Here is a 13,628-nt window from a genome sequence, read left to right as displayed (position 1 = left end):
AAAGGAGAGGGAAAACTCAAACTACTTACATATGTGATAAAAAAGGAAATATCACAACAGACATAACAGAAATACAGAAGATAATTAGAAATTATTTTGAAAACTTGTTTTACAATAAAATAGAAAATATCAAAGGCATCAACAGATTTCTGTAGTCATATGATTTACCCAAATTGAACAGGATGATAAACACAATTTAAACAGATCAATGCCAAGCAATGAAACAGAAGATGCCATAAGAAGTCTACCAACTAAGAAAAGCCCAGGACTGGATGAATACATAGCCAAGTTATACAAGACCTTTGAAGAAGAACTAATACCAATACTCTTCAATTTATTTCAGGAAACAGCAAAGGAGGCAGCACTTCCAAACTCATTCTATGAGACCAATATCACCCTGATTCCAAAACCAAAGACACATTTAAGAAAGAAAACTTCAGACCAATATCTCTAATGAATATAGATGTAAAAATTCTCGATAAATTTCTGGCAAGTTTCATACAAAAACACATTAAAAAGTGCACCACAATCAAGTGGGGTTCATCCCATGGATACAAGGTTGGTTCGGCATATGGAAATCACATCAATAGACTTAAAGATAAGAATCATATAATCATCTCAATAGATGCAGAAAGAGCATTTGACAAAATACAATACCCCTTCATGTTCAAAACACTAGAAAAACTAGGGATAACAGGAACATATCTCAACATTGTAAACGCTATCTATGCTAATCCCCAGGCCAACATCATTCATGATGGAGAAAAATTGAAAGTATTCCCTATAAAAACTAGAACAAGACAGGAATGCCCTCTTTAACCACTTCTATTTAACAGTTCTTGAAACATTGGCCAGAGAAATTAGACAGATGAAAGAAATTAAAGGGATACACATAGGAAAAGAAGAACTCAAATTGGCACTATTTGCTGATGATATGATTCTGTACCTTGAAGACCCAAAAAATTCCACCAGAAAACTTCTAGAACTAGTAAATGAATTCAGTAAAGTAGCAGGATATAAAATCAACACCCATAAATCAAAAGCATTTCTGTGTATCAGTGACAAACCCTCTGAAAGGGAAAAGAGGAAAACTACCCATTTACAATAGCCTCAAAAAAATAAATAAAATACTTGGGAATCAACTTAATAAAAGAGGTAAAAGACCTCTACAATGAAAACTAGAGAACCCTAAAGAAAGAAATTAAAGAAGATCTTAAAGATGGAAAGATCTATCTTATTTTTGGACAGGTAGAATCAATTTTGTCAAAATGACCATACTACCAAAAAATCTACACAGATTTAATGTAATTCCAATGAAAATCCCAATTATATTCCTCACAGAAATAGAAAAAGCAATCATGAAATTCATCTGGAAAAATAAGAGACTCAGAATAGCCAAAGCAATCCTTAGAGTGAAGTAGGTAGCATCACTATACCAGACCTTAAACTATAGTACAGAGCAATAGTAACAAAAACAGCATGATGTTAGCACCAAAATAGATCTATAGACCAATGGTACAGAATAGAGGACACAGAGACTAACCCACAAAATTACATTTATCTTATATTAGACAAAGGCGCCAAAAATGTACATTGGAGAAAAGATAGCCTCTTCAACAAATGATGCTCAGAAAACTGGAAATCCATATGCAACAAAATGAAATTAAACCCCTATCTCTCACCATGCCAAAACTCAACTCAAAGCGGATCAAGGATCTAGGAATTAAGCCACAGACACTACATCTACTAGAAGAAAAATCAGGCCCAAATCCCCATCATGTCGGATTAGGCCCCAACTTCCTTAATAAGATTCCTATAGCGCAAGAACTAATATCAAGAATCAATAAATGGGATGGATTTAAACTAAAAAACTTCTTCTCAGCAAAAGAAAAAAACATCATCAGTGAGATGAATAGAGAGCTCCAATTTGGGAACAAATTTTTACCACATGCACATCAGACCACTAATCTTTAGGGTATATAAAGTACTCAAAAATCTTAACACCAAAAAAATAAATAACCCAGTCAATAAATAGGCCAGGGAACTCAACAGACACTTCTCAGAAGATATACAACCAATCAACAAATACACGAAAATACATATTCAACATTTCTAGCAATTAGAGAAATGCAAATCAAAACTAATATCATCTCACTACAGTCAGAATAGCAGCTATTATGAAGACAAACAACAATAAGTGTTGGCGAGGATGTGGGGGAAAGGCACATTCATACATTGCTGGTGGGACTGTAAATTGGTGCAGCCAATATGGAAAGCAGTATGGAGATCCTTGGAAAACTTGGAATGGAACCATCATTTGACCCAGCTATCCCTTCTCCTCGGTCTATACACAAAGGACTTAAAAACAGCATACCAAAGGGACACAGCCACATCAATGTTTATAGCAGCACAATTCACAATAGCTAAACTGTGGAACCAACCTAGATGCCCTTCAGTAGATGAATGGATTAAAAAATGTGGCATATATTCACAATGGAATATTATTCAGCAATAAAAGAGAATAAAATCATGGCATTTGCAGGTAAATGGATGGAGTTGGAGAAGATAATGCTAAGTGAAGTTAGCCAATCCCCAAAAAACAAATGCTTAATGTTTTCTCTGATTTAAGAATGCTGATTCATAATGTGGTTGGTGTGGGGGGTAGGACATGGGTAGATTAGATGAACTCTAGATAGGGCAAAGGAGAGGAAGAGGAAGGGAAGGGGCAGGAAAGTCAGTGAAATGAGATGGACATCATTTCCCTAAGTATATTGTATGAAGACAAGAATCATGTGACTCTACTTTGTGTACAACCAGAGATATGAAAAATTGTGCCCTATATGTGTAATATGAATTATAATGCATTCTGCTATCATATGTAACAAATTAAAATTTTAAAAAATATTAATTTGAAAAAAAAATCATGAGGGATTGGGGTTGTAGCTCAGTGATAGAGCGCTTGCCTAGCATGTGTGAGGCCCTGGGTTTGATCCTTTGCACCACATAAAAATAAATAAACAAAATAAAGGTATAAAAAAAATCATAGGGCTGGGGCTGTAGCTCAGTGGCAGAGCACTTGCCTAGCATGTGTGAGGCACTGGATTTGATCCTTTGCACCACATAAAAATGAAACAAATAAAATAAAGGCATGCTGTCCATCTACCAAAAAAAAAAACCTTTTTAAATCATGAAAGTTTGTTTCATCCCTGATTATAATATTTACATCCCGTATTACATTGATTTAAGCTAAAAAGAAACTTTACCAATAAGTTAATTTTTAAATTACTTTTTATTGTGGAGACTTTCAAATATGCACAAAGATGGAGAGACCAGGCAATGAATCCCTATATATATATTCCAGCTTTAGCAAGTATCAACTTGTGGCCAATTTTGTTTTGTTCATTCCCCCACTTCCTCACTTCTCCCTTGCATTACTTTGAAACAAATCCCATACATCATGCAATTTCATCTGTAAAATAAATTCAGAATAAATTTATGGATAACTTTTATTAAACTATTTTTTCATATATGTAACCAGAAGTTTTTAATATCTAAAAATGAACATATTGGCAAATTCCCTAAATAAATTTCAGAAAGGTAAGTCATAAGAATAACTATTTAGACGTCTGAATTTGCATCACTATCTTTGATACCCAGGCCACATCCATCCCTTCACCTCTCAACACATCCACTTCTTTGTGTTTCTTCTGTTCTAATCATGTGAGATCCCTCTTGCATTTTAATCTGACCTTGCCACTAAATAAATGGCTAGGTGCCCAAAAACAAATGATATACTTTTTTCCTGATTTGGTTTCATCTACTATTAAATGGGTTGATTATCTCCCCTGGAAAAAATAATATGAAGGTAGCTACAGTAGTTGTCATAAAAAATGTGCTGCTGCAAATAATTCACAGGAAAAAGATACTAAACATTTCATTTGAATGTTTTAATCTGAAAGAAGAAACTTAAGCTTTATTTATATTTATACACAGGTTGATACTGGAGCCTTCACATGTTCTGTATGCCATGTAATTAGAAATGAATTTCTTTTCATTTATCATCTTGAGATTTTTGTTCCTGAATTTTAGGATTCATATCTCTCATTTGTTCTGGGAAAGCTTGGGCCATGATTTCTTTGAATAATGAAAAATAATGTCTATATCATTCCCTTAAACTCCCATTTTGGAACTCTAACACAGACTAGTGCTGCTTACTCTGCCATTTATGTGTCTGAACTAGTCCTTAATATTTTCCAATTCTTCATCTTTCTATATTGCAAGAGTAACATATCTATATCAGGAGCATTTTCTCCTATATATTTAATAGTATATATTAAGTCTACTTTTGGTTGTATCTCCCCACTTCCTCTTTTTACCTCATTCACTGAGATTTTTTTCAAAATAGATTATCATATTTTTATTTCTAGGTTCTATTTGTTTCTTTTCTAGAACTACTCAGGTCTTTTTTAAAGTAGTCTTTATACTTTCAATATTCTCTTTATTCCTTTAATCATATTATGCTATTGTGTTTAGTAGAAAACATTCTAATTTTATAGTCTGTACACGATACTTCTACTACTTGAAGTCTTTATAGTGTCTGCTTGTTTTTATTTGTTTCATTCTTTATGTTTCCTCTCACTAGTGAGACCTTGCTTTTTCATGCGTTGGTAGCTTTTTAGCTCATATTTGATCAAACTTGATTTCTGGGAAATTTTTCAGGCCCATACCAATGAATATTCCTCCTTATTCCTTGGGATACTAGCAACATGACACCATTTTAAAATATATTGTAAGTTAGAGTTTTTCTGGATTGCACAAATACCAACTTAGGGATCAAAACCATGAGAAGGTGGTCAATGAGTGCTAATAATTCTTAAAAGAATTTTTTTTTTTTCCTAAACTGGGCCAATTTTAAAGGAGCGTGTTTTCTCACTGTGTCTCTTCTTGCAAGACAGATTTTAATTTTTATTCTCTCTTCATTTAGGGTGTAGCCCTCTGATGTCCTGATTTTACAAAGACAGGGTCTTTAATTCTTTAGTCCACCATGTATGAACTCAGATCATTCCTCTTCCACAACTGAGTGTTACAACTGAAACACCAGGTCAATAGAACTAGGTAGAGTCTCCTAAGCAAAATGCACCTCAGTGTTCCCTACCTCTTAGTATCCCTGATGTGCCCTCATTTGGGGCCCCCAGGGATATATCCCTTTTCTTGCCATATCAACGACAGATTTTTAAGCTATATGATTAGTTCATAACCGAAAACCTTAAAGATTATTAAGTTAGTATATCCAACACCTGGCCTTAGTTCCTGGTTAAAAAAAGAGAGGGGAAAATCACTCGAAAAGTGGTTTCAATTGGCTTAAGAAGGAGCTCAGTGATAGAGCATTTGCCTAGCATGTGTGAGGCCCTGAATTCAATCCTTAAAAAGAAACAAACAAACAAAAAAGTAGTTTCCTTTCAAGTTTTCATCTAATTCTGCCTCTGAAGTAAATATGAAACTCAACAAATGCCTCATGAAATAGAAGCCTGGTGATTCTCAATTAAAAGTATAAGGTATTGGTGGGGAGTCCAGCGGATCTAGGAGGGTTCTTTTGATAGCACTTTGCCTCACATTTAAAACTATTGCTAAAGAGCACTATCAGCTGTCAGTGATCTGCATGGTAAGAGCTGTGAACCAGAACAGTGCTAGCACAGGCTGTTCAGAACAGGGAAGGTGAGGGGCCTATAAGGGGAGCCCAGAGCCAATCCTTGTTTCAAAGTGAACGTGAGAATTTAGTTTTTTCAAGGTTTGGGGAAAAAAACACTGTAACCAGATACAAAGAATCACATGATTTGATTTATACAAAGTATTGCATTTTGGAAGGAAACTCACATTTTCTTCCACCCTTCTCCCCTCCAAAGCACATAGACTCTTCTCACCTGATGCTATTTGTGCAGAAAGTGTTCTTAAGGGGGTCATTGATGTAAATGGTGCGGACTTTTAACACTTCTGAGCTTTGCAGAGATTGTTGGCAGCCCATCCTTTTCTCCACCTTCTGATTACCCAAGGAAAAATGAGTAGATCCTGCAGCAAGAAGAAACAGGGACATAATGCAGAAATGCCAAGGCAGATACACTCATGCCTTCAGTTCTGTAATGTTTAAGCACAGGATCTATGAAAAAGTAATACAGCTCTTTGCCCAAAATATGAGAGACAAAGGACAAAGGAAATTGCTTTCACACTTCAAAACAAATTACAAAGCAGCTAAAAAATAATGGAAATAAGACATTTCCTTTAAAAGAAATTAAATATAGGCATTGTTGGCATTATTAAATGAGAGCTCAAGAAAGACTCATTTTTTAAGTTGATAATAAAACTGGAGAAAGGCTTTTTAAATGATCTGAAAGAGCTATGAAAAGAAATGAACAATACAAATACTTCAAGAAAAGGAAAACCACATAAGATGCAACTCAAATAGTAGACAGATAAAAAGAGGAATGTGTTGCATAGACTATAGAAAACTAAGTAAGATAATATGAAAAAAGCAAAGAAGATTGGAGAACAATTATAGGTGTAGGACAAAGGATATCCAATCGGTGCATGTTTGTTGTCCTTGAAGAAGAAACAAACAAAAAATTCAAAGACATGGTAGAATAAATTTTTCATTAAAGGAAGACGTTTTTATGAGAACAATGTAACTCAGGAAAACGGGATTTAAAACAATCAATGCTAAGGCCCTTGTTAGTAAAGTTATTAAATTTTAATAATGAAAAAAATTCTTAATCAGGAAACCATTGAAGTTCTTACAGAAATTGGAGGGAGAGTGAATATAAAAGCCACACTGAGACTGTACCACAAACTTTCAAGCTACAGGTAAGAAATCAAATATCTTACCAAGAGATGAATGAAATGAGTCTGGTAGAAAACTGATTTTTTTTAAATACAAAAACTAAACTTTAGATCATGAGTGAGCATTAGGACCAATCTTTCTACTGAAATGACTTTAAATGCTATGTTTTAAACACTTTTAAAATCCTTGAATAGTCAAGATAGTATCTACCATCAAGCCAAGATTTATTCAGAAGTAAAAATCTAGAGAAGCAGGCTCATCCTAAGTGGCTGTCACACACCATATTTGAGAACCTGGATGGACTCACATCTGCAAGCTTGGGCAGGCTAGACCATCTGTCCATTGGCTCAGTTAAGGCACTCAGCAGTTCCCTGGACCTGCCACTGCTATCCTGAGTTCCATATCTGTTTAAATAGACAGTTTGTGAAGGATGGGCTCAGCTGCTTCCTGCACAGAACAGAAGAGCTTGGTCCCACACCACCAGCCATGGACAGCTCACCTTCTTATATATGAAGCAGATTAGGAACAGCAAGGCACAGGCATATGCAAACTTCAGTACATACAACAGGTTGCTCCTCTCAGAGAGAGAGATGACTCCTACCAGCAGAGGGCTCTGGGCAGCTCCTACAGACCCAGAGATTGCATGAGAGTTCCCTTTCAGACGCTTATGAGTCCCCAGGTTGGCAGAGAGGATGGTGGTGATTAGTACCTTCAGCCCCCTGCCCAGGCCCCTGCTAAACACCAGAATGGCTACAGTGTCTTCTAGGCCCATCTTGCTGATGATGGAGTGAAGATCCTGGCCACACTGAACAAAATGGAGAGCTCTCCTGCTTTTTTGACATTAAGGTGATCTACGCTGGTGATGTACGACGGAAGCCAAAAGAGGAAAGTGAAGCTGACCTGCTCAGCAAACAGCACAGAGAGAACTCCCACACCAGGGATTCTCAAAGGCCCAAGTGAAGCTGATGAGGGCCAGGAAGTTGCTGCTGTCACCAGGGAAAACAACCACATAACTTGGGCATATGGGACTCTTCCCCTAGGACAGTAGTAAGCACTGCATCTCTGGGTCCAGGAGCCTGTTCCTTTCACTGTGTAAGGTTGGCTTCTAGAGTCCACATCTGTTTGTTAGATTCTCATAGCCTTTTGAAAGTGTAGACAGGGAGGAGGAGCATCTGATGTCTTTCAGATGTTGGATGAGAAATAGAAAGCACACTATTCCCATGGCTGCCATGATGGCCCCAGGCACAATGAAAGACAGGTCCCAGCACAGGAACACCCAGTAGCCAGCAATCAAGGAGTCCAGAATATTGCCCGCCTAGGTGTGGCATTCCATGAGCTCACCTTCCTTTTCCAGACCTGCTGCTGAGGCAGGTGAGGAGCCTGGTGGTCTGCACCAGTGGATTAATGATCTGAGTTACCACATAAAATCCACAACTATGGATATTGTAGAAATACCCCAATACAAACAGGGTGGTTAAGGGCCTGGCCAGCATCTCAAACATCAGATAACACCTAATCAACAGGCAGTTCCCCTATTATGCTGCTCAGGTACATCCCAACAACATCAGCACACAAGGGGGATTAATCCAAGGCACCAAGCAACTGCTGATAGTTCTTCTCAAATGGGGGCCAGCCATGGCGAAGGGAACTGCATGATGCTCTTGGTTGGGCCACTGAATCTGCCTCATCCCTAGCAGCACCCTTAACTATGCTGACTCACTTTCAAGATAAGTGAAAACTTTCATACACTGGGGGGGAAAACAATCAAAATGAAAATGAAGATTCTGTAGCCCAGATCCCTGGAGGAGACAATGAAGCGGATGCCAGGGAGGAGTTGAGCCATTTACTTGGAACTTCAGTCATAAAATAAGATGCTTCATCTTATTATGGATTATTGTTATTTTTTTTCTTCTGAAGGTTTATTTTGGATAAAATAGTTGAAGACAGATTACAATGATATATTGTACAAAAAGACTATAAAATAATTTAAGAGAGAATTTTAAACATAGGGTTCTAACACACTCATAAGTGGATATGCCTCCTATCCTGCAGGGGAGGGCTGGTAGCCTCTGTCTACGCCCAACAAGCAGAGTGCTTCTTCACAAAAAGGGCTCTTCAGGTGTGATGATCCAACTCTCCCTCTTGCAAAAGTGTTTTCTCCATCAAAACAACCAAGTAACACCAATACTTCTACTTCTGCAAATCTTCCCTAGCAGTTTGTTGAAAGTCTATTATCTATTAAGTCAGCTACAAGGGATGGCTTTATCAAGTTTTTACTTTATTAGGCCATACTTTGTTTCTTTGTGATTTTGTTGTTGAAAACTTGACATCTGAAGCTTATATGGTGACTCTGAAGCAAACACTCCGTTAAATGCAGAAATACCATCTACTCAAAATTATAGTATCATGAAGTGATTAAAATTCCCCACACCTATATATGGTTATCCAGTTTTCAGGAAAGAAAGAAAGAACTTTAGTTACTTCCACTGTCTTTTCAGTTACTAGATCATGATTCCAATTTCATGAAACCAAACCAAGAATCAAACAGTAACACTCTAGGCAACCATGTCAACTAAAAAGGATGCTATCTCCTGTCCTTTTTACCAGCTTTCCTCTTTCCAGAGAGTAAGTGCTTGGGCTTTATATCAAACACATGTCTATCTGCCTCCCCTTTCTTCCCCAAGCGATTCATCTTCTTCTGAGCATTCTTCATCATAGTCTTGGTTTTCTTCACCATCTTGACATCCCGAAGACCAGAAACATCACGTGGAGGTCGAGAGCAGCTCCTACTCCAGGCTACAGAAGAGAGAGGAACAGATTCTTCCCGCTTTCTCTTCCTAGTGACACTCCGAGATTTTCTTGCCTGGACTGCATAGTGGGCATTGTCTTTATCATTCATGTCAACACCAAGACTACGCATCTCATTTTCCAAAACTGTCCCCTGAACCTTCTTAGCAGTTTGAGGCATCCTGGGTCCCTGTGTATCCTTTTCCTTTGATTGTAGGATTTTCAGCTTCTTTTTTTCTCTAATTTGTTTTGCTAGCTGTCTGATTTCCATCATTTCCTCAGATTCACTTTCAGATTCACTATCATACTCCCCCACAGCTGTTCTTAGCTCTTCTTCTTTTCCTAACTCTTCCAATTTCTTCATGATGGCAGGATCAATATAATCAGCTACATTATGGCCTTCCCAGATCTCTGGTATCTTATCATATTTTTCAGATGAATTCATTAAATCCCAGTATTTTTGAAGATCCAAAATATAATCGTCTCCCATTTCCAGCTCAAGATCCCGTTCCCTTTTCTTCTTGGGCTCCCCAATTTCCATTCCCCTCTTGCGTGCCACTACTCCTTCTGGGATGAAAGGGGGCCTCTCCTTATCATCTCTCTTGTTAGGCACAGCTAAATGCAACCTGTTCAGCACATCATTCACTTTGTTTCCTTTCATTTTTGTTTCCACTCGGTGTGCCAAAAGCCTGTCACGAGCCTCTGTTTTAACTTTAATAACACCTTCCTCAGTCAGGGTACTGGTCTCTATTACAGGGAATCCTTCGGCTTGCAAGTCTACAAATATTTTCTGATCATCTTCAGAAAGTTCAGCTATTCGTTTCACATCACATTTGTTTGCTACAATTATAAGAGGCTTATTGATAAAGAGAGGTCTGATATTCTGGAAAAGTTCTAATTGCTCTTTCAGCCCGTGTCTACACTGTTCAGGCAAGTCCATCACATACAGAACCGCAGCTCCTCGAAGGTGCGCCAGGGCCGTGATAGCCTGCATTTCGATGGTGTTCGGATCCTCCAAAGGATGATCCAAAATCCCTGGAGTATCTACAACCTGCCAACGCAGATACTTATAATCCATGTGCCCAACAAACAGAGACTTGGTGGTAAATGCATAGGGCTGAACATCCACATCTGCTCTCGTCACCTTATTAATGAAGCTGGATTTCCCAACATTTGGGTACCCACACAAAAGCAGAGTCCTTGTATTTGGGTCAATGGTTGGCAAGCGGGATAAATTTAAATGCTGACGCACTTGTTCCAGATATTCCAAACTCTGCCTCTGCCGCTTGATAATGGTGCACATTCGCCCAAGGGCAGCACGCTTCAGCTGCTTACAGCGGTAGAGAGAATCACCGTACTTCATAAGCCATACATAATCTTTAGCAACATTGTCCACTAAATTTTTGGCAATATTAATCTGTCCTAGAGCCAACTTGTAATGATCCTTGTCATACAGAATATTCATCAAATCAGCATAAAATGGATGGATATCATCCAATTTGGGAAAATCTGTTACAATCTGTGAGAGTCTGTCATGGTAATTCTGCTGAGTAAATTTGACTTTTCTCATATAAAAATGTCTAATGCGATGAATTTGGTAATGTTTATGAATCACTGTTGGAGTCTTTCGTTGAGTCTTCGATAATGTCAGGTCGATAAAGTCCTTGGCAGACGGCACCACCGTAATCTTCTTGAAGTTGTAGTGCGCCATGCTGGCGGCGGGTTGCACGAGGAGGATTATTGTTATTTTTATCATCTTATTATGGTTATGGATCCTGGCTCAGGCCCTGTCTCCACCGACACCACCTGGAAGCCACAGGGCCAGTATGCCTCTTGATCAGGTCCCCATCAGTTCTGGCACAGGGCCTTGATCTCACTGGGGAGGCTCACGCACCACTCACACTCCGCAGGCAGCAACTCCAAGCTCAGAGGTTCCACAACCCTTTCACTTTTCTGGTGTTCAGAGTGCTGGGGGCCCAAAAGCATCCCTCTTCCCCACAAGGGCACAGAGTTTTGAGATGATGAAAAAGTTCTTGCAGTAGACAGTGATGACAGTTACATTAGTGAATGGGCTTAATGTCAATGAACTGTATACTTAAAAATGTAAAATGGAAATTTTTTTATATATTTTACCCCAATAAAAAATATTATGAGATATTAAACAGTGTTTAGGGACAGAAAAATAAACCAAGGGAAAGCAAGAAATATGCAGTATATATACCTAGATCAGGTAAGCCATGAGTGGCATTTCAAAATAATAGGAAAAGAATGTGTCATTCTGCAAATGATGCTGGAATAGTGGGTTAGCACTATGGAAAAATTTGGAAAACACTACTCACAAAAATACATTCCAAATAGGTCAAAGTTCTGAAAACAAAAAGCAAGACCTTAAATATTGAAAACAAAATAGTGAAATCTGTATGTCAAAATATAGGAAATATTTTTTCAAGAAGGTTCAAAAACTACAAACCATAAAATAAAACATCAATCTGACTTCATTAAAATGAAGAAACTTCTGTGTACTAAAATAGTAAAATAAATTTTTAAAGCAAGTCATGTACTTCTAGAATATATTTTTAGTGCAGAATACTGATAATGGTTATCCACTAAAAAAAAAAAATTTTAAACATCAGCAAAAGATATGAATAGGCAATTGATTTAGAACAGAAAAAGAGAAGTGGTCCATAATTATATGTAAATATGTTCAAATTCAGTCAGGCTGAAGCTAAAAATTAAAGAACATGACAAAGTCAAATATTGGCAAGGACTTGGGGAAGTATAAACAGAAATAGTACAAGTAGGAGTAAAAATTGACAGGCATTTTAGAGAGAGCAAATTTGGATAGCACATGCCCTACAATTCAGTACTTCCACTTGAAGTTATAAATTTCAAAAATTCCTAGACTGTTCAAGCAGATGTAAACAAAGATGTTTTACATCTTTGCATCAACTTTAGCTGTTGTTACAAATACCCATCAACAGAAGAATAGTTAAATAAAACCCACATTCTTCATAAGCTGATATGTTGCTACCAGACAGTGACTCATCATCAATAAATAGATAATGAAAATGATGTAGATGATAGATCTCAAAAACTTAAGTGCTGTGAAAGATGTGTCCTCTATTAAGTCACTTTTAAAAGCATGTCTACAGTATTTTGTCTCATTTGTGGATTTATAGATGTAGTTTTAAATCTAAAACCAAATACAACACATTCATAATCGAAGTTGCAGGGGTCAAGGACAGGAGGAATGAGCCTGGAGATAATGGTTAAAAGGTGATTTTTTGCTCTCCTTCAATGACTTGTTTCTTTAAAAGAAAAAAAAAGGATAGAGAAAATCCTGACAGCAAAATATTAAAGATTGTTTACTCTGAATGGTAAAAATATGAGTGTTTGTTGAATTTTACTTACTCCACCCTCCCCCCAACCCACACACAATCAAATAGATTGTATTGCCACCACCAGTTAGAGTTCAGACTACTTGAATAGTTTTAAGCAGTGAGTAAAGATGATTTGTAATCTCAATTTGTTATTTCTATGGCCATTTAGGATATAGCACAATGATTACACCTTGGGAATGCCTGTCTCACAGGGTTTTGAGGGCAAGAACCTGGAATGAAAGAAGAGGAGTCAGACTGCTGGAGTGAGCCTGGGTCGTTGAGAAGTTCAGTTATAGTAACTGTTGCAGAGCAGCTGCCAATTTAAACAAACTACTCACCAGGCTCAGTCTGGACAGACCACTTGGGACTAGAAATGTGATCTTTTAGGGTGAATATCCTGAATGCTAGAACACAGCAGATTACTGTAGCCCCTGGTGTTCTCCTGGAGTGAGAGAAAACCTTGCCAGCTTGCCTCTGGAAGTTCTGACAGTTGGGGGCTCTGCACCTCCCCCTCCAGCCTGCACTTCTGAGCCAGGATTACCAGGCTTCCAACACTTAAGCTCTCACAGGCTGTGCTACCAGTGCCCTTGGTACCTCTGTTCTTTCCACTCAGCATAGAAGGATAAAAG

General features: G+C 37.8%; 2 pseudogenes; both read right to left on the bottom strand.

Moving 5' to 3' along the window:
- Window positions 1-7,268: 7,268 nt before the first annotated feature.
- Window positions 7,269-8,675, bottom strand: LOC114097624 (glucose-6-phosphate exchanger SLC37A1 pseudogene; annotated as a pseudogene).
- Window positions 8,676-9,401: 726 nt separating this feature from the next.
- On the bottom strand, window positions 9,402-11,340 carry LOC114097631 (GTP-binding protein 4 pseudogene; annotated as a pseudogene).
- Between the last annotated feature and the right edge of the window lie 2,288 nt (window positions 11,341-13,628).

This window comes from Marmota flaviventris, chromosome 4 (genome assembly GCF_047511675.1).
Source record: "Marmota flaviventris isolate mMarFla1 chromosome 4, mMarFla1.hap1, whole genome shotgun sequence".
Lineage (NCBI taxonomy): Eukaryota > Metazoa > Chordata > Mammalia > Rodentia > Sciuridae > Marmota > Marmota flaviventris.
This window is presented reverse-complemented; position numbering and strand designations above follow the sequence as displayed.